Source organism: Molothrus aeneus, chromosome 6 (assembly GCF_037042795.1).
Source record: "Molothrus aeneus isolate 106 chromosome 6, BPBGC_Maene_1.0, whole genome shotgun sequence".
Classification (NCBI taxonomy): domain Eukaryota; kingdom Metazoa; phylum Chordata; class Aves; order Passeriformes; family Icteridae; genus Molothrus; species Molothrus aeneus.
The window spans coordinates 13,264,288-13,286,412 of NC_089651.1; the positions used below are offsets into that span (position 1 = coordinate 13,264,288).

Genomic DNA, 22,125 nt, shown 5'->3' on the forward strand with positions numbered 1-22,125 from the left:
ACACTTTTTATTCATTGGAAGGTGAATGAAAGAGAGAAAGAAAGAAAAATTAAGAGTAAGGATGAGGGCTAACTTGGTGGTAGAGAGTCCAACAGGTCAGTCTAATTTAATAAAATCTTGCAAAGTTGTGAGCTGCAATGGCATGTCTTAGTGACAGCCACATCCAGAAAGTTACCCCGTCATACTTTTGATCATTGGGTTGGGTGATCAGAAGCAAGAGAAAGATTTCTACAAAAATACCCATCTAAATAGGCTTCCAAAATCAGAGCAGAAGACAAAAAGCTTTTTTCAATAGCTCTGCTCCAGTCCTTACATCTGTGTTTACCTGTAAGCTACAATGCTCCACTTTGAAGCACAATGTTTTGGTGTCCTATACAGGAAACAAATGCAAAATATTTCAGAGTGTGTACCTGTAGCATTTTAGTTCTCCAGCACCAAGTCCACATGTTAACAATGTTTAAGTACACTGAAGATGACTTTAGAGAAATTTTTTTTCTCCTAAAAAGTGGACTGTGGAAGTTTGTGTGTAGTACTTGCCATGATAAAGTCACATTTCTTAACAAGAAGCAGCTTTCCTATTAGAATTTTTTTTAAATAAAAGTTAATATCTATTTGTCTACATTATAAATTTATAAATGTGTAGCTATGTTTATGTATTTATGTATATTTATGTTATAAATATACAAGCATATTCTACATACACATAGGTACATATAGAATAGAGAGATCTGTACATATATCTATAACACATTGCCATACATATATTTTTTACAAATAATCTTAACTATGCATAGGTTATATATATATATATATATATTTATATATATATATATATATATGTGTAGAAAATGCTTTCCTCTTATTTCCCAAATGCCTCACTCAGGATTTCTGTGTTCTTAGACACACCCATTTATACAATTACCCTGCTGTACTCCTGGATAGCCTCCATTTAAATTACTTCCTGGGACACATAAAACCTGTGTTTCTGCTACACTTCCTCTGGCCAGACCACCTTTATCAGGAGTTGTACTTTGAGCATGATACATTTAACAGGTTTGCTGCTGAGTGAAGAAGTCTGCAGGGCAGCTGGGCTAATCATAGTTACTTGAGTAACAAATATAAAACGTTTTTAAAATCATTCTATCACTCAAATCTATTATTGCTGGATTTCTCTCTGTCTCTTCTATTTATCAAATAATTTTTTTCTCCTTCCCTTGATCTCTTCACTCCTCACCTTCAGTCTCTTTACAAAACTCTTAGCATTAACTCTCACTTTGTCTCTTTTGGGGTGTAGGTTATCTTGTATGCAAGGTAGCTATCCAGCAGTAAATTCTCCTTTTTAGGTAACTGATAGCAAGAAAGTGATGCCCAAAAGTTGCCAATAAACTTCCATTATAAGGAAGGAGACCATAGTGAAGTACATTCAGCTTTCTTGTCTTTAGGGGGTTATGGTCACAAATTCAGGAAAAGCTTAGACATAAAAGTAGCACCACATCAAGGAAATGAGGACACCTACAAACATCTGGTTTTTAAGATAGACACATGCAGCTGAAACAAATTAAAATTGTGATTTTCTAAAAGCCTCCTACTGCACTCAAGTGTCTTCAGAGTAAACAATTATCCTGCCCAAACTCCCTGTTTTGTTAGTCCATGATTTTCTCCACCATGTTTTCAGGTAAATAAGACTTTTCAGCATGCAATTTTTTATATCTGTTTAGGTACCCCTTTGAAAATACTTTTTAGGTTGTTGGGGTTTGGATTTTTTTCCTTTTCTCATTATAAATCAAACTCCATAAGCGGCACAGAAGATCATACAAGAAAATAGGATATCAATAAAGAGTTTCTGAGGTGTGAGGGCAAATGGGCTGAACAGGATTAATGTAAAATGCCCAGACCAGCTAATCCACATGCTTATTTTTGACCACACTGGTATTGAATTTTTAAGGGACATGAAGGGGAGAGGTGTAATAATGCATTTTAAGAAAAAGAGAGGAAGAGGTTGCACTTACTGTTGGTCAGTAATACATACAAATTACTTAATGCTTAGACCCAGAAATGCCCATTCATGCTTTTTAGAATAGATCAGATGTCTCTATGATGTTACTCCTGTCGGTCTGCTTTATTTTGCACGTGAACAGAGCAATAGAGCAGCACCCACTGCACTTTCACCCATACCTGCATCCCTGGTATTGCTGCCCCACAGGTGCCTGCTGTAGTGGGACTGTCCTGCTTGCAGCTGTGTTACAAACAGCAATACAAACCCAGCTCATCTCAGCATTCACATTGCACTTTTTCAGATACATCTCCATTCTCCCTCCTGGAAGCCCAGACCATGTTCAAATCTCTCTTTCGTTTTCCATGCTCACTGTCTGACTGGCTTTTGCTGTTACTACTCACTGCTATAACCTCTGTGCTATGCATAATAAAACCCTTTCCCATCTGAGTTGTCTGCCATGGTTACTGGAAATCTGCTGTATGTAGCATTCCCAAGAGCAGGAAAGGAAGGTACCTTAACTGCAATTGGATAAATATCACCTTTTCTTTAAAAGGAACGTTTACCCTCACTGAAACCACATCTAATGGTGGCTGCTAAGCTACCCCCACATCTGCAATAGGATTCCTGTTAATTTGCATTTTACTCCTTCTGGTATTGACATAAGAACTGGAGTATATGCTCCTTTTCATTTTTCATCCTTTGGATTAAGGAAAAAAAAAAAGATCATTTCCCTAATATTTCACAAAACTTCACCAGAAAATATAGCTAGGGTAAAAACTATCTGATCCCTGCCTCCTTATGATGCTTTTTAACTGAGTTTGCATGTTAATTTATTGCATGCTTTGTTTGTAAATGTGCTTCTGAAATAAATGAAGCATTTACAAATATGATTAATCTACAGATTCAGAAGCACGCAATAAAGAAACAAATTGCTGAGTGCCCTTGTCCTTTTACACAGAAGCTAAAACACAACTTTCAAATGTCTAAGACTGCCTAGCTCTATTTTTTCTTTCAATAAAGTTGTTTAAAATGGATGTTTTCAGCAACCAAATTTTTACTAAGTTCCTGGTTCCAGTTTCATTTATACTAGTGTAAGTCAGAAGCAACTGCAACATATGCTGTAAACCAACACCAGTGTAAACACCGTGTAGATGAGGTCAAAATAAGGCTGTTATTGTATGACTTTTAAAGTGCTCATGTAGATTAATATTCTCACCCCTTAACAGCTTTAGACACATCAGCATGAACACAGAAATGCAACAAGTTGAAAATTCAAAGTACATTTACTAGTGTATTTTATGCCACTCACATTTTCAGTCAGACCACCCAGAGCAAAGAAAAGAAAAAGCCACAACAAAAAAAGCCCTCTGCATTGTTTGCAATAATATGGAAGGAAATTGAGTGTATATTCTCTTCTTCCTGTATTTTCCAGCTAGATTAAGCTGTTGTCTTCACAATTGCCTCCCAGCTGCTGTGACTTGTGAAAACAACAGACCCTGCTCTGTTGTCTGCAGAAAGCCTGGATTGTTATGAGTAACTTTATTGCAGGCACATGAGTGTGTTAAGACTTTAAAACACGCTCAAATGTCATGTGCACACCCAGTGACGGGCAAGAATAATTATGAAAAAACAAGAATTCTATGTCTACGAAACAGTGTCAGACAAAATGGGCCATTCATTGTGTTCCTTTGGGAATGCTTGGACTCTCCAGCCAGAAAACAAAAAAGGCACTTTTTTCCTGCCGTAGGCTGAATACTTAGCTTTGCCATCTGAGCCCTAAGAAAACATGGGCCCCCTCTCTAACTACTGGCTGGCCCGCACACAGTAAAAAGTATTAATGTCCCCCTTTTTTCCAGCAGCTCCCTCTGTGTAGGCTGCGGCCAATGTAAAGTCAATGCAAAGACAAAAGTTTGCCTAACATTAGTAAAAAAAACATAACTCTTGTGCAGTCTGAAAATCCCTCTGACACACAGAGGTTTTATTCTGAGGCATATCCCCTCTATCCTTGGGCGAGTTACCGTAGCTACTGTTAATGCTTTTAGCAGGTAATAACTGCTGCCTGCTGCTCCCCTTCGAGCTTTCCAGAAGTCTGTGGATGAATCAGGTTGTACACAATTGTTAAAAATTATTATCTAATTGCTCCATTTGCTACTGTCCGTTTTCACAGTTGGTGTTTTCCTAAACAGAATCTGTCTGTCCCTGAAAGGATTCTTAGAAATGGAAACGTAACATGGCTTAGCTCGGCATCAGGTCATTTTGATACCAGTTTTTTTTCCTCACAGGTGGACTAACTCCAGTCTCATCTTAAAAGTGATAAATTACAAGCAAATGAAAAGCTTTTTGTGCTATTTCTAATAATATTTTCTATGTCAGACACCATTTTTTCTAATGTACATTTTTAAGCTAAGAAATCACATTTGTCCATATTTTCTGTTCCAGCATCTATTCAGCATATTCAGCTAAGTGTTTGTACCTCTTTAAAAGAGGTGACCATACAAATTCAGTATTAAACTGCAGCAATGTTTCACAGAAATAGAAATGACACATAATAACTTGGAAAATCCTTGTGTGCTACCCATAAAAAGACAAGAATTATTTCTTATGAATTTGGCCCGGTGTCTGAATATGGATTTGCAGGTTATTATTTAAGAAATTTAGCAAGGATTTTACCTTGCCATGCTCAAAGCAGGCCAGGAAATGAGAAAACAATGGAATCATAATTCTGAAGGGCTCTAGTGAATCTGTATATTCATAAGGAGTGATAGAAGGAAAAAGGAAGGGCAAACTGTAACTCTCACAATTTTCTGGGTTGTTATTTTCTTCACTAAACCCTCTTACTTAGATAACATAAGTAGATTACATCTTCAGCATTAAATGGGTTTTGAAAGGATATAGTGCTTTAACATTAAATTCTTCCCTTCTTCAGGGCATGAACTGTCCTTCCTTATTTGTACACTGTGTAAGCAGCACCTACCAGAATATGACAGTGATCCTGACTGGGGTCTCAACCAACTGTGCAAATATTAGTACTTGTAATATTATAATAGGAGGCCATTATGGTTAATATTGTGTCATGCCAAGATATCCCAGGGGGACACATCAAAGATGAATGTGCACAGGTAAATTGTCTTGTCCTTTTCTAGAATCTAAAAGAGAAAGGTTTCAGACCACTTCTTGTCACTTCTAATATGAAAGTACAGGCTTAGCCTCAAACATGTATTTAAATCAGAAACATACAGTACTATGAAATGAACCATCAGGCCATCCATGAATTTGTTTTAACAATCCAACAATATCACCATTTCTCATTCATCCACTTAGCTTAATTTTCCTACCATCACTTTCATTGCTGAGGTTGTCTCTATTAAGCCATTTTTTGTGCATCATTAACTTTTAACCAGGCATCGATAGCTTTATTGTTTAAATTGCGTATGACTTTATTTAACGTCAGCATTTCTTCTGGCTCCTGACATGAAGTCACATTTTATAACTAATTAAATTGATCCCTGGGAAGCAGAAGCCACTAAACGGAATTATTCGTACCCAAGTGTCAATATATTAAATCAAAGGGCTAATGAGTTGGGTCACTGCTTCTTTTATCTGAAAGCTGCTGCAGAATAGAATTCATACCAACCTCTACCTTCTGCTTTAACAATCAATTTTATTTAATCAAAGGTAACTAATTAATAAATTTTGATATAGTTGTAAATAATACATTTAAGCCTGTTTTTACCACTTGTGCACATGTTAAGGTCACTTTTCTAGGCATAAAAAATGCTTTGTTGATATAAACTGTCTAAAAGCATATCTTTTGAACTCCCCATGTGTAAGGAACATTACTTCTAGGTCATAGGAAGCTTCCAAATTGACTTAAAAGGTGTTTTGTAAGTAAACAGTTTTGAGAACTTTTCAGTTTTCAGCCATTTCTATTATAGGCGTAAATCAAGATGAAAATTTGCCTCTTGGAACTGACAATACTGCCTAACGAAAGTGATTAAGAAATGACTAAATTTGTCATGTCAGCTTTTCCTATAGCTCTTGCAGCTGCTGAGTAATATTTTGGATGCTTTCACTATTTACATCTGGACACTACTTTTAAAATTCATCACCTAATAATTCATACCACTCACAGATTTAGTCATAGTTCAGCTTTCTTTGACAAAAGGCTTGTAGATGGTTCAAGAGAGCTATCTTTACTGAAGTTGTCTTCAACTAATCTGTTTACATCCAGACTGTTTAAAAAGACATTGTGAAAATCTCCCATGCCTCAAAAACACATTTCAGTGTCTATTTGTTTTGCCTGAGAACCAATCAACTTCTCTTATCTTATAATCTTTGGAGAGTTCACCTGTGTGGAAGCAGCAAGCATACTTTGACACTAACTAATGTTTATAAGCTATAACTAGTCTTGAAGTTAAAGAGCATTAAAAAAAATTCAAACGAAACCAGGATGGATGCCATTGCCATATTTGTTTGAGTGAAAATACACCTACCTTTAGCAGCCTAAATAACTAAACTTTTGATACAGCTTGCCATATGCATAAGGAGATCAGAAAATGGGGTGAAATAAGACTTTCTCTCATTCATTCATACTCTTCCCCACAGCAAATAGGACCCTGAAAGGAATGTGGCTGAGGCATCACCAGCTCCCTAATCTACATCTATGGCTGCACCCCTCGCCCAAAACAAACAAAGAAATTATAAACAGGTTTCAAAGAAATACCTGAGCAACCATTGAAAGCAAGGCTGGGATTGTTCACTTGAAACTAATGGTTATTTTAACACATAATGGTGAATTAAAAATAGGATGGCAGCAACGTCCTCCTAAAACTCGGGTTTGTTGTTTCACCACTAAGATCAAATGCAACACAAGGAACACCACAGATCTTTTTTAAAAAATGCATGTTCTTGTACCCACACATCATTTGCTTTCTCAAACAGTAAATTAGGGGTTTTTGGCCGGCACAGTGGTTGCCTTATAAAACAACTTTAAATAGTCACTTTTATCCATTTATAAATGGATATACTTTGGAGGGTCAAGTATGTGCTGTTGTTTCACACCACAAATGTTTTCTTTCGTTTCCAATGGTTAAATGTCATGAGAGCGCTTGACCCCACTACAGAGCATCATTCAGCATCTGGGGGAAACCACAAATATGGCTGTACCTGTGGCTGGCATGAGATCATTTAAAAATAAAAGATCATTTCAAAAGTGGATTCTGTAATAGTGAGACATTTGCACCTACAAATATTTATTAAATATGGACGGCCTTAATATATATATTCTGTAGTCTTTATGCTTCTCTAATGTAAGGTTTTTTTTTTTTAAATGTATCAAATATTTGGAGCTATAGCAATGTTATAGTTAGATTAATGGGCTACCATGAATGGTCATTGAATTTACATAGAATTTTCTTCTTTTTTTCCCCACTTAGATGGCTCAGGAAAAAATATTTTTGATAAAACTGGGAAAGTTCTACACAAGCGTTCATGTCTGGTAGAAATAAAAAGTAATGCCTTTAAAGAAAGACTGAAAACACAATGGTGCTACAGCTCTGTCAGCCACAGTTTCTGTGCAAAGCACAGAGGGAGTTTCAGGTAAAGAATGTTTCAGAATTGTGTTACAGACTTATGTTGTTGCTGGAATTCACAGAAAACAAATTGCAGGCATGATGCTGGAGATGCACTGGAAATAAGTCTTTAAGACAGACAACTGTAGCAAAATCTGTTGCTAGTACTCCAAAAATCAAGTTGTAACTGCTGCACCATTTAAAAATGGAACAACAGTATTGAAAGAAAAAGAAAAGTTTGATTCAGGAAAGGTTCAAATTCTCATCAGTTACAATGGCAACAACTGCTGGCAAAACATGTGGGTAACAGAGGAGGAGGAGGAGGAGAAGTAAGCATTGTTTTCCCAAAGTAAATTGTTCACTGCTCATCACCCAGTTAATGTTGTTCAAGCAATATCATAGTTAAATCACAGAGAAATCTGTTTCTTCAACTAAGCTACCTAGCAAAGATCCTGATGATATATTTGAGGTTCAGTTCTGCCCATGAGAAAACAAAACACGTGAACAATGTAAAATCTACCACTAAATACTTAGTAGTGGCCAAATAGAACTGCTGGGAAACTTATCTGTCATCACATTCAAAAATTGGTTTAGCTTATGGGTTTGGAGAGTTCTGCAAAACATAAGAAAGAATAGCCCTTACTAGGGATATTTCCAAATTCTTTTACATGCTGTCTTTCACCAATTACTGTAAAATGATCTAATTAATTTATTTAGACTCTGGACAGCTTTATTTTATTTTTAGAAATTAGCAACCTGGAACATGCAATTAAGAAAGAAAAATTAATTTCTTATGGTTTAAAACAAAATCGCTCCTTTTTGTCTGGTGTCTTCAGTTTCTGGAGAAAAAAATCTGTAAATACTAGTGCCAAATAACTCACATTATGGGTGTCAGTATTAGAAAAAGTTATTCAGGATTCATAAGGGAGTTGGAGATACACACATAAAATCCAGTTACCACACCACCAGTTGGGTTTTGGGGAGAAAAGTGGGAAGGGAGGGTTCGCAGATGTTAAACACAAGCACAGACATTAATAACCATTAAAATGGAAAAAGAATTGCTCACTAACATGCTAATGCCAATACTTTAAAAGAATTTTTCCCCTAGTTTTTGCCAGTGATTTCACTGTTGTGCCATTGCTGTTACTATACTCCAGTGGAAAGTGATTTGTTGATATCCCCTTAGGTCATTCCAAGCTGTATGGAGCCTACAGCAATTAGCTGCTCATGTTTCTGTCAGTTTTCTGGTACTAGACCTTCCTTTTCATGAGATTTTTTTTTTCTCCCTGTTCATTTATATTAGATGTTTGTGGTTCTCTTGCTCTGAGCTATACAGATAACAATTAAGCTGAAACATTCAAGAACATTATCCTGTTCTTCGTACTCTAGAGTTAGCACAACAATTTCAGAAGGCATCTAATAGTCTGCATGAAGAAAGGCAGAGAAAATGTGGTAAGAAACATGAACTATTTATGTACATTTTTATGGTTTATCTTGGCAAATTTTTGCTTATGATTTTCTCTAAATGTGAGCTCTTGGATGCCTACATATACAGACACAACTAGCCCACATGCAAATTTCCAAACTGATGCTACATTCAAAATTGTTGAAGCAAAAGGACAGACTATCTTTATCTCTTCACTCCTTTGGAATTTGTATTTTAAATTCTGCCTATCTATATATTTCTGTGCATCTAACCTTTTCTCCAAAACTTTAATAAACCTAGCATTTTATGATTAGTTAAAAATGAACAAACTTTTGGGATCTACATACTTTTGGTGCAATAAAGTGAAGGTTCAAAATTTTTAACCTAAACAATTTGGTACCTCATTTGCAGGTGTACTTTGGAATTATATGTCTAAATGATTTCCACTTCATCTGAAAAGAAGTTGTTGTAATTAATTGCTCCTGCCACAAGCTGTGCCCAGGAAGTTGGTAGAGTAAAACCAGGCTAGTCTGAAGAATATCAGGACATTAAAATGTGTCAGTAAGATGTTTAAGATATGTTAATGAAATTTAGGAAGCAATAATCGCATTGGATTTCTCTGGCAAGTTGAATATACATCTTTCTGAAATATACATAACAGTTATCATACATGAAATTTATTTTCATCCATTCCCTGAGCAAAAAGAAGGATAATTAAAAAGCAGAGCTCTAGGAAACTGGATGATTTCATTTTGCAAGGATTTGTACAACCACTTCTTTATTTTTGTGTAGAATTACTCAAAGGGAAGCAACAGCTAGCTGATCCAAAGTCAGAAATCATGCCAGCCTCACATGAAAATCACTTTCCGGACATTTAAATACATTCTAGTTAAGTTTGAAGCATGTAAATTAATCTGGCTAAGGGTGAAATTAAAAGAATTCCAGTAACAGATTAGTATTACTGGTTGTAAGAGTAGTAGTGATAAAGTGTTTCTCAAGTACTACAGAAAATCATGGAAAAGACCTGAAGGCTTAGACACACTCACTAACATAGACAATTTGGGATTTTGCTAGTGCTAACAGGCATGCAAACAATTTTTCCAGGCCACTTTCCAAAAGCCTTTGAGAATACAGCCTTAAGTGAATATAGTTTTTCATGAAGGATAATAAACTGACAGGCTAAGAGATGGAAAACTTATAGGCAGGTACAGAGTGAAAATACTATCACTGGTGGAAAAATAAAAAAAAGGCTCAGTGGTACTAAAAATTAAATGAACTGGTGATATTTCATCTCTGTGTTTATATATCTCTGTAGCATATGGCTTCTGTACTTTGTGTGAATCACAATGAAGCATCAAATGCAAAAGTCAAGAGGCAAGTTCACTATATGCTTTAAAAGAATTCACAAAAATGACTCTTTCTGTTGACTGCTCCCATTCAAAGGCCTGAATGAACAGGCTTTATAAATATGGGGTACTCATGGAAGCCTGCACAAGCCAAGTGTGCCTGCAACCAGATATTTCCTATGTGAATAACTAGACTGGGAATTTTCAAAGGCTTGTAGTAAGCTGTTTCAGCAGCAAATTGTCTCAGCCCTTAGTCACATGTTCCTTAAAAGGAAATCATTAGCAATCTAAAAACTCCCTTTCTTTAGTGTTTTCCAGTGTATGCTCAGTGTACTGAGACACATTGTAAGTGATATTAACCTATGTTATACTCTCCTAGAAAATACCGTGCACATCCACTGAAGATCTATCATGTATCTAGCACGTTCCCCAGTTCAGATCTCCCATGTTATTCAGTCCCTACTTAATAGATAATAAAGCCACATTCTAAAACATTTTAAAGTGGTCTTCTGAGCCAAGAACTCAGGTTATCTGCGTTCAATTCCCAGCTCCACCCAGGCTTCCTGTGAGACTCTGAGCAACTCACTTAAGTGTCTGAGCTTCTTGCCTGAAAAATAGGACAAATAAAAGTTCCTTTTTATAACCCTTCTTTTGAGTCTTATCTAGCCAGATTTTGCAGTTCTTTAGGGAGAGGAACATCCATTGCTTCTTAGAAGCAATAGTGACTGTAGAGTCTAAGATCAACCATAGCATGACAAAACATCCACAACATTTAAGAGGATTGACTCCACTATAGTACCATTCCAATAGCTTCAGTTCAGCTCTACCAGTGACTTGCAATTAATTGTAGGCAGTGTCTTAAATTTCAAGGGGGAAAAATAATTCCAAGAAAGAATAAATGGCTTTTTAATAAGTTTTAAACAAAAGGATTATGTGTTTTTAAAGGAATTCAATTGTTAATTTCAGTAGTGAACTGAGCTATTTTTCCCATATTTCCTAACTAATTGCTCAGATTTATAAGTATATTGAAAAGGATCTACCAAACCTTTGATTTTTATTTCTATGTCCTTTCACTGGTACCCACTTGCTGTATACAACCAGCAACACCAGAACTACATACACTATTAAACTGTATTTTTAATTTTGTTTCTCTGCTGACAGGTAGGAAGCTTATGAATCTCTCTCTCTCTCATGGTTTATATTGTCACCAGTAATCCCTGATAAATCATAGTCTGAGAGAGTAGAGGTGGGCAGAGTTTATGCAGTGTGTGTGTATGCAGGAAACAAGATTAAATGTGTAGTTTGACCACTCAGGATACCTTGGGTCTATGGTAGAACTAAATGCTTGAATTGGGGGATGATTGTATGAATTAGCTGTAGCTATTTTAATTCAAGAAATAAATTATACAATCAGTTTTTTTTAAAATGAAAGACCATTAACAACAAATCCTTCTGAAACATCACTGTGCAGATATTTCAGTTTCTTCAATATTCTTAGACCTTTGATTATACTTTGATTTTCAAAGCACTTTTAAACAATGAATGAACCTAACAACTCTGCACCAACCCCTTTTCCATAACTGTGGCTGTGAATATTAAAGAGAAAAAAATGAAGAACAAATGGTAGAACAAACCAGTAGACAGCGAAAAGAGGATTTCTTAGACACCCAGCATAGAGAGACTTGCCATGCGTACATATCTATTTCCCACCTTTATGCTGTCTCTATTAATCACAGTAAAGTTCTCACATTGTTTTACCTAAAATTCTCCTCCTAATAATTACAAACTTAGTCAGAAGAAACTCATGTTCTTGTAACCATATAAGACTAGGACTACTCCCCAGTAAAAATTTCTGTCAGCATAAAGGAATGACCTATATAAATACAGTATTTTTTATTATTCAGAACTTTCTTCATTTTTTCCAGTTTTTCCCACCACTCTACTTAATATTTCTGCATGTATTTTGCCAAAACAAATTCAATATCTTTGATGGTATGATGTGTGTATAATTCACTTGTGATTTTTCAGTTAAAGAAGCTATCCCAAACTCAAGGGTGTTATAACTTTTTTCTACTGCTACTCCATATTTTCATTTATACCCCTGTGTATTCGCATATGCATTTTAAATACTTCTCTGAAACACCAATAATCCCTCTTTGAAGTACTGAATGGAAACCAAAAGATCAGACATTTTTAGTTCATGACTTTTCTCTCACTACAGGAAACACTCTGAGATCATAATTTGACAGCAATTTCTCTTGTCTTCCAACCCTGAGATGCTTTCCACAGCAATATTTATTCCAAGTAGGCAGATTTTATTGGGAAGTGCTACTAGGCCATAGGTCGTAGATCACCCAACAGCAGGGAATATCTCCAGTCCCTGTTTGCTTCTGGAATGCCAACTGTTAAAAAGGGACATGAGAGGTTTCGCAGGTTCAAGGGCAAATACAGCCAATGGATTTGTGGCTTTAAGGAATTTGACTTCACTGTCTGCTGAGGTAAAAGCTTGAAGTAAAGTTTTTCCTGTGATTATGTTATTAATAGGGTCTCTCCCCTTCTGGATCCTCTCATTCAACAAGTTTTTACACAGGTACTTTTCATGTAAATATACATTTAAGAAACCCAGCCTGTCTGAAGGAGTATGGAAAAAATCCCTCACCTCAGTCTAGCTGTCTGCTTTCACCAAAATTGGAGGAACTTAGTTCTATTTAAAATATCTATTTTTCTATCAAATTTCACTAAAACCCACCAACAGGCTAAAAAAGTTAGTGGTACATTCACTTCAACACACAGGGCTCATTTCCAGAGGCAACCAGGCTAACAATACAAATCTGATATCTTCCTTTTCTACTCAAATTGCCAACCTGACAGCTTTAAAAAGTGAAGCTCCTTTTTCTCTTGTTGCCATGTACTACAGCAAGGTCTTCTCACAGAACTGACTATAATGCCACAGAAAACTTTTGTAACAGCACATTTCAGAAGGAAAAAGATTAAAACTCCTACAACAAACTCCACTTCATAGTTCTGCTTGCAGGATGCAGCACCTCCCTCCTCAAAGAGGAAAGTCTTCCCAACCCAGTGGTGTCTCTGCAACTCTTCTGCTTTCCCAGGCACTTGTTCTCCTGCTTGCTGGCCTGGCAGCCCTGGTGCCCCCTTTTCTGTGAGCTTATTTTACTCACTAAAGTGACAGTGAATAAGATCATGTAGCTACTGATGTCTGCACTTTCTGCTGAGATGAACAGAGATTTCAGGATCTTTAGGGCTTCCTTTCCCCAGAATGATGCCTCTCATCTGGAGTACCAGTCCAAGAACCACAGCAAATGTGAGATGTGATAAATGAGTGAGGGCTGAGTAAAAGAGTAGCACTGTAATACAAGGCAGGCCTTCCTTAAATGTGGGGGTTAAAATGTCCTGCTATGCCTCTGTAAGTTTGAGCCTCTGCTCAGCTACTTCTTACACAGTCCTGGATTCAGGCTGAATCCAAACAAAGTTTGGATCCCATGTCAGGTGGGACTGACTGCTCCACTCCTCTCACATCTAGATCTTCCTTCCAAGAGAGGCCAAAGGGCTGAGCAGGATGGATTCTGTGGTGTGCACCAACCCATGTCACTGACAGGGGTAACACCCACCCCAATCTGTGGGGGACTCCTGCAGTGCAGTCACATAAGTGGGATATAAATCCTGGGAAGGGACTGGGAAGCACATGAGCTCAGCCAGCCAAGAGTCCAGAGTGATCAGCCCAAGAGAAGAAGCAAGTGGCTTCCTCTGAGAGTCACAGTACAGTTTTTAAGATTTTTTTTCATGATATTGTGTCATTTTAAGCATCATGAAAAATAAAACAGATAGATCCTCCAGTCATTCCTCAAATAGACCACACTTTGCCTGGTTAGGAACTTTGCCCAGCTTCCCTAGCACAAGAACACTGAATGCAGGTGAATCATTCTGAGGAACTGGACTGGTGTGGTTATAAAAAGAAGCCTTTTATATTAGAAACAGGGTATACCATAAACCTATCAATGAACACATGGGGGAAAAAAGTACAAACTGTCAGGAGAAAATTATGGCCCAGAGATAAAAATTAATAGTGAAGTACTTGTCAAAGTACCAGACTTTGTCCAGACACAGTTGTACCTCCTTCCTAAGATACACAAAAAGCAGCTCAGTATATTTTAAGGCAAATAGTTTCTAGCTTCAAATTACAGAAAAATAATTTAAAATTTATGGATTAAATGTGGAAGCTACAGATCTGTCTGAAACCCTCTTACTATAGCGATACCCTAATGAAATTAAAGCACTTCTCTTGCACAGGGTATGTAAGATAGAACACTTGATCCCAAAGTATGGAGTATTACAAAAATGAAGTGAAATTTATATCCAAAAATATAATTTAAGTCCCCAATGCACCAAAACCTCAATAATTTCAGTAGGTTCCATAAATCTAATTTGGATAGGACTATTGACAGCAAATTCATAGTACAACCATCAAACATTCAGAAAGCATTAGTTTCCCAAAGCCTTATGTGCATAAAATGGAAAACATTTTAACTATGCCTCAGCAATGCCAATATAACAAAGGGAAGAACCTGAGAGCTGCAGCAGGTGACAGATTGACTGTTTCTTTGGAGCAAAATCTCCCAGTAAGATCCTTTTTTCAAATTGTGCAGCACATTCCAAGTAAATCACTGAAACTACAAACAAAATTCTAACTGGTAAATTTGCAGAAAATATGTAGGCTGAGATGAAATGTATCACCACAAATGAAATCTTTTTCATTCTCTTTTCTCTGACATGTGCAGACCTTCTGCAAAGAAGGAAAGAGAGCATTATTTTGCTCAGTACCCAAGGCTCTGTTTCCATGGGAAGTGTGTGCCAATCTAGAGCAAGTAGTTTGGTAAGAAATGTGATTTGTGAACGCTTGCTTCCCATGGTTTTGCATGAGATGCAAACACAGAGTTTTGTATCTCTGCTGTCTATTAAAGTATAAGTCCAGATCAAAACTTTGCCTTTTAATTTAGGGCATTGTAGCATCTCTTTCCCAATTAAACTATTCAAGTTCTAATATGGGGACAAGTTAGTCTAAAGCCTTTACTTCCAGGACAAGCTGAAAGGCTTTATCAGTGCCACTAATTTCATGGCACTTAATTGAATGCAATACTTTTTAGACTTTTTTCCTATATCTCAAATGTTGTTACCTAATTATCTATTGTGTCCAAAAACTCTTGAGCTGGAACTCTGACAGAGAGACACACAGCCCAGCTATTTGAAAGTTCTTTTCTTAGGAAATCAAGGTTAAAAATACTTTGGTTTCAGGGATTGCATACTTTTTTTTTCTTTAAAACTAAATGCTATGATAAACACAGGAAACAAACAGGCAGATTGAGTCTGAAATTTGCACTCATTATGAGCATTTTATGAAAGTAAGCTACAAATAGTAATAAACCTCCCACAAGACAAAGGTGGCTGTTGGCAAATATAGAAAAATATCTAAGAAATGGGGAGAAGTGCAACACTGAGTCAAAGTGTCAGGCAGCAAGAATGTGAGAAGTGTTGATTATTCCTTCTTTCTTCAGTAGAGAGATATGCTACTTTTATACGATTAACATTTCATTCTGGTAACCAGACAACAATGCAGCAAAGGTATAAAAGTTCATTCTTAGCTGGTAATGGTAAGCATTAGTTCATCTTCCTTTTTTTTTTATTGTAAAAAAAAGCTAAGTACTGTGGAGCCAGAGCTTTAATACTCTCCTCACAGCTCTTCACAAAAGCCTCAGCGAAATCTGGGTCCTGTCATAGCATGACAAGAAGATAATCTGTGTGGGACCTTCCCCTCTGATTAGAAGGTGCTTTCTCTTAATCAGATGGAAAGAAAGTCTCTTGGTAAGAAACCCCTCCTCCTCCAGAAAATGAAAACAAATCTTTAGAGAAAGGCTTAGTCAGAATCTACATGCAATCCAGGTTAAACCATTTTCCCTGGGCCTTATAACTACCAAATGTCCCTGAATATGTGTGGCTCCTTAACTTCTCTGAAGCAGTGTTTTAATCCAGGCAAGATTTCACCCTGCAATATGGGCCTTCGTAGCATTAATATCCTAATGGTCCTGGATGCTGCAGCTCATCAAGTGTTATGTACTTTGTCATCTCCAGGGAGAAAGGAAATAAATGGGTGACTTTCAGCCTTGGCAGCTGTAAATCTGTTACCAGGATGAAGAAGGCAGATGTACAGATGTGCTGTTTTGTGGAGCTATTCCTGATTTCCAGAGGTAAGTAGGATCTGGCACAGGTTTGTGGCTTCTATCCCATCAGAATTCATTTATTTAGTGAGAAGAAATAGAAGATTATTTACTTCATAATAACTTTTAGAAGACCCTTCTCAACAAGTGCTAAGGAACACTGTGTTCTTTCCTACTGCTATTTTTCCTTTCTTCAACATGAAAAAGCAAAGACTGGAAAGAGTAGACAAGCTGAGAGTCCTACATGCCATTCCAGTGATCCATCATCCATTCCATTCTTCTCAGAAAAGAAATAGATATTTTTCATTTGAAATGCTACCTCTAAAATCTTTAATTCTTCTTGTTGCTAGAGAACTGTCTACTCAGGAAAGATTAAATGCATTTAAAATTTTGAAGCTAGTTTCATTCTTAGCACTCTGCAACCTGCAGATTGTTCATTTACCATCTTCTTATACATACAATAGAAGCTCAAAAAATAAAAAATGCTCAGTTAACTCTAGGAGGATACCTATATTGCCTAGATTATGTGATGGATATACTGAATCAAAATACTGAAATAAGGAAAAAAATTATTTCTCTAATACTTTTTGAATTGCAATTCTTTCATGTAGATATGAAAGACTAAGTCTCTCAAGTAATTTCAAACACAATGCTGATAACTATCATCATTATATTGTAAATAAAATAATGTAATGTATTGGTTCAGAAGGGGGACAATTGAACTGGAAATTTAAAATAAGGTTATAATACAAAAAACACATGAAAAATTGATCCAAAAAGCAAACTGCTTCTACCAAGATCATTCTATAATTTCTGCTGTGGTCTCAGCTTTCACAACTGTACATGCACCATGTCCTGAGCTACAAGCTTTGATGCCACACAACCCAAAGCCTTCTCCTATGCCATCTTGAAGCCTGTTCAGACAATGACTTCACAGAGCAATGGAAAACACTTTTTTCCACCTGTTTGGGTTCTGACTTGAAGAGGATCAGTATGTTCTGATTGAGGAGGATCAAAAGGGGTGCCTGTTTCACAAGGGAGTTTCCTGTTTGTTTCAGAGTAGGAAATAAGCCTGAAACCACGTAGTATTTCTTGACAAAGTGCTTTGCCAGTGGTGACCACAACATTTTCAAACTGTTGCACTGGAATGGCTCGTCTTTCTCTCAAGGTAACAACAGAGTTCACTAACACTATCCAAAGAAAATAATTGTGTTTTCTACATTAAAAAAAAAATTACATCAATCTGTCAAACTATGGACCTATTCTCCACAGAGAATGCCAACTGCCAGTAACACAGGAGGAACCTGAGCCCCACATTGGAAAAAGAGTGTAAAACACCTACTTGTAAGGGGTAGCACCACTACACTACATAAAAGGCACCACAGAGGTCTTCCTACATATTTAAACGCATATGCAGACATATTTAAATATGCAGTGAGAGGCTTATAAAAAGCATACCATAATATATATGTAATTAAGTAAATATTAATATGCTTTACATAGGCTGAACCTTTATCTGGGCAATATTAACTATCATAGTAACATAAAGCAATAAGCACTAATGACAATTCCTACTACTATATGTGAGAAGAGGAGAGGCTGAGAAAGAAGAGCAAGACATTGGACATTTTGAAAGAAATCAATCCAAGAGCTTAGAGAAATAGTGATTTTCATTGCAGATTCAAAATGAAATGAGTCTACTTTTTTTTTTTTTTTAGCAACCAGGACCTTTAAAGGGGCAATTTTGCAAAGAGAAATAACACCTTTGGACTTTTAATATATGTTTATGTAAAATGTGAGTGGCAGTTCCATGTTAATAGACCTTGTTTAGGGGAAAAAAAAAAAGAAAAAAATCAGTTGCTGATCGATGGTGAGTAATTAGCCCCTTAGCATCCCCTTTCTCCAGGAATGCTTCCTCCTGAGCTGGCTCTTTTAAATAGCTCCGGTCCTGGCTGCCTTTGTTGAGCTTGGAAATTGTGCACATATGAGAGAAATTAAGCCCTCATTTAACAGGGACACATGTCTGTCAAGTCCAGAGGAACAAAGGCTGGTCCCTGGGGGCTACTCAGCTCCCTGAGGCTGCCACTCATTCTGTTAGCAATGCTTACCCTTTACAGATTGTGTATAAAACCCAATAAATCATTTCATCTGCTCTGGTTAATATACGCATGAGCCTGGGACTTCCTTCAAAGTTGTTTTTTTTCCTTTTGCTTGCAACTCCTCACATTTATTAAGAAGTGACCTCTCTTTGCCAGAGTTTAGCCAGGTTTTTACCTTTATGCAATAGCATTAATGCCTGTGAAGCAAACCTGAAACATTTACTGTCAGAAATAAAGACATTTGATGCTGCATCTATTTCACACAGGAAATGTTTTACGACTCTTTAATGGTCAATAATCATCAGTGTCTATTGTATAAATTACTAGTATATTCTGTTCCTCCTAAAGTTATGTCTAAAATGCCTGCATATTTCAACTGATAGCAAAATGACAGGGTAAATAAAATTACAGATTTGTAGCCTTGCATAGGAAGAGACTCTTTTCCTAATTAAAAGAAACCAAAAGGAAAGTAATAAAGATAGCACTTTAGTTCTGTTCTTTACAAAGCGTTATCACAAAGACACATCTATGTTGTCTATAAATCAAAAGAAAAAGGACTCTCAAGATTAAAAAAAACCAAATTTAATTGCACAAAGGGATAACTGAGGTAAACACATGCAAGACAAAAATTTTCATGCACAATATATCAGCTGCCTCTGAGCTCTCTGTGGTGGATGGACACACTTATCCCCAAATATAAATTAACATGTAGAACAGAGGAATATTTTACAGTTACAAAAAAAAAAAGGTAAAATGAAATGCTGTCATTTCCACGTGAGCTCCTTTTGTATTTAAAACGAGGGCCTAATTCTGTACTTCTAGTATTAAGACTGACATAAATGGAAAGAACATGAACAACACCAGCTGAGGAAATGGCACCCTGCGCTGCATTCAATGAAGCAAAACTCTCACTAAGTTGAGCGTGAGTTTTTCCTTATACTTGAGCATAGGATTAAGCCAATGCAGAAAAATTACTGGTGTAGAATAAAAACAAATTAAAGCGCAGAGTTGTATCTTCTTTCCCTGAAATGGTGAAAGAAATATTTCAATGCCTGCTATTAACAGGGGCCTTTTTTTTTTAATTTTGTCCACTCTGCAAATTTTAGCTAACACATTGAAAGCCTGCCATTTCTCAAGCAACAATATTACGCTTTGTATTGAAAACCACAAAATAAAGAGGGCTGACTGTTCTGACAGCTTTAATCCTGATGATACTTGGAGACCCAAGTAAAAAGAAACTGGTACAGCGTGGAGTTTTCCCTGCTCAGCAGGCAGAGAAAAAGCAGTTCTGGATTTGATAAGTAAAACCAGATATAGTTGATGGTTATATGCTAAAGCCCTGCAATTAATGGAAAACATCAACAGTCCAATGAACTTGCATATCAGTGGGGTCTTTGAGAAAGCCTTTTCTCCCATCTTGTTAAAAACTCATCAGCTGTACAAGTTGGGACTTTTATTTTTTTGTGTAAAGAATCGTGCATGTTACTCTGTTGTCAAAGGGGAAGACATAAAATATCAAGACTCCAGATCCCATTTCTACATTAAAAAAACCCTGTGCATGTTGTTATTGATATTCCTGACTGCAAATTCGTGCCACAGTAGCAATGAAAAGCACCAGGCAGGATTATGCCCTCAACATGAGGTGCTTCACAAATATGAACATGTGGCCCACTTGTCCTGAAGGATCTGGCAGTCAGAAAAAAACTGATGTAGTAATAGCTCGTTTTTGTTAAAAATACCAATCACTGTTAAAAACCATCCTTCCTGAGACTGTCATCAAACGCTACAATTCAGTGTATATTAAAATCAAGATATTAACAAATAATAACTTTGTAAAAACAAATCTCTGCAAAGAAAACATACTATTATTTAATGCCTCTGCAATCCTGAAAATGACAGAAATGTAATCAATAACCCATTTCTTAGTAATAAAAGCTGTACAATGCAATGTACATATTTGCATTGTTCAGCTTAATAGGGATCTACACCTTTGCCTCCACCACACAAACATTTCTGAATAATTGACTGAACAGACACCAAAAAGGGAAGTGACTGTGTCTACTGTGCAGCCACAGTAACAGTCAGGAATGATTCTGAAAGTGTAAGTAAATGAAAAGTAAGCCATTATCAGCAAAAACTAAGTGTGCCACAAAAGTAGTCTTCATTCTGGAAAGAACCTGGCTAAATCTGATTTGAATTGGGTTCAAATTAAAAAACTTGGTTCACAAGCCACAAAACAAAGTAAAGACTTTGTTTGAGCAGAATTTGATTCATTCCTCAATGCCCATATCAGATGTACTTGGTAACAGAAAATCAGTTTCTAGAGTTGGCCATAAGCAAGCATTACCCCAGGCTGGATTTTTCCCCTTGAGCAAAAGTGATCAGAAACTCTGAGCCACTTTATCCACCTACTCTCTACAGATCAAAATGCAAAATGTTGCCGTGAAAACAAGGGAGAATATGCAAAGGTGTTATATGCTATGTATGCCACTGACATAATACTTTAATAGGATATGCTGTAATTTCCTGCAATTAATATCTTAGCAGAGCTATAAAGGCTTTTTTCCAAAATTATACCATTGCATTTACAACACTAAAATTAACGTTGTGTCAACCTTTCCATTATAAGCCCCCTTTTTCAGAGGTTTATAACTTGGCTGTAAAAATATATTCTGGCCTAAAATGTGGCATGTAAGATCCCCATTTAGAAACAGACATTTTGATTAAATAAAAAACATTATTTAAGTCTGTTTCAAGTAAGTCTTGAATGCCCTACAAACTGTGTGAGGGACCGCCAAGAAGTGTAGGCATTCTTTGAATAAAAACTTATTTTCTCTCCACAATAAAGCCACTGTTCAAAGGATGTTTCACAGCCACGGAATTTGCTCCACATCTGCAAGGAAAATACGTGGATTTGGGAAACTGCAGGCTTCAGTGAGAGTAGCCTCCCCACTTGCCTGTTTGTGTGTGACAATGGCTGTGCTTCTGGTCAGCAGCTCAGCCACATGGGAGACTCAAGCTGCCCAAAATGGTTTTCATTTGCGGCTGGGCAGTGGGTGAGAGGAACAAACAAATATTTCTCTGTCTGGCTGAAGTGGATTGATTCTGGCTAAAAGCTCCAACAGAGTAAATTAAGGTGAGTGATAAGTTGACAGAAAGTCATGATAAAGAATATGATCAAGATGGTAGAGAACCACCCTATGAATTCTGAAACCACAGATTTCAAGTCTGTCAAATTTCATATAAGAACTGGATCGAGCCTCTTTGGAAATTTAACTAAGGTGCTTAAATTAGGAACCTCGTTGTCTAATCAACAGAAGGTAATTCACAGCACCTGGACTGCTTTATATATGGAGCCAAAAGTCCTAATTCAGTCACCCAAATTAGATATCTAAAATTAGATGCCCCCAAATATCTATATGCTTTTTATTCTGCCTCAAAAGAGTGTTGTGAGGATA

The 22,125-nt window shown here is 36.7% G+C and overlaps 1 protein-coding gene and 1 long non-coding RNA gene across 3 annotated transcripts in view; one reads left to right on the forward strand and one right to left on the reverse strand.

Moving 5' to 3' along the window:
* The window catches only part of SOX6 (SRY-box transcription factor 6), a 359,140-nt gene that overhangs the window by 102,830 nt on the left and 234,185 nt on the right, over positions 1-22,125 (reverse strand). The gene's annotated exons all lie outside the window — the stretch shown is intronic.
* LOC136557823 (uncharacterized) overlaps positions 1-22,125 on the forward strand; it is a 68,405-nt gene that overhangs the window by 2,484 nt on the left and 43,796 nt on the right. Inside the window, exon 2 of the long non-coding RNA XR_010783797.1 lies at positions 16,483-16,598. This is a non-coding gene — a long non-coding RNA (uncharacterized lncRNA). The remainder of the gene's footprint in view (positions 1-16,482; positions 16,599-22,125) is intronic.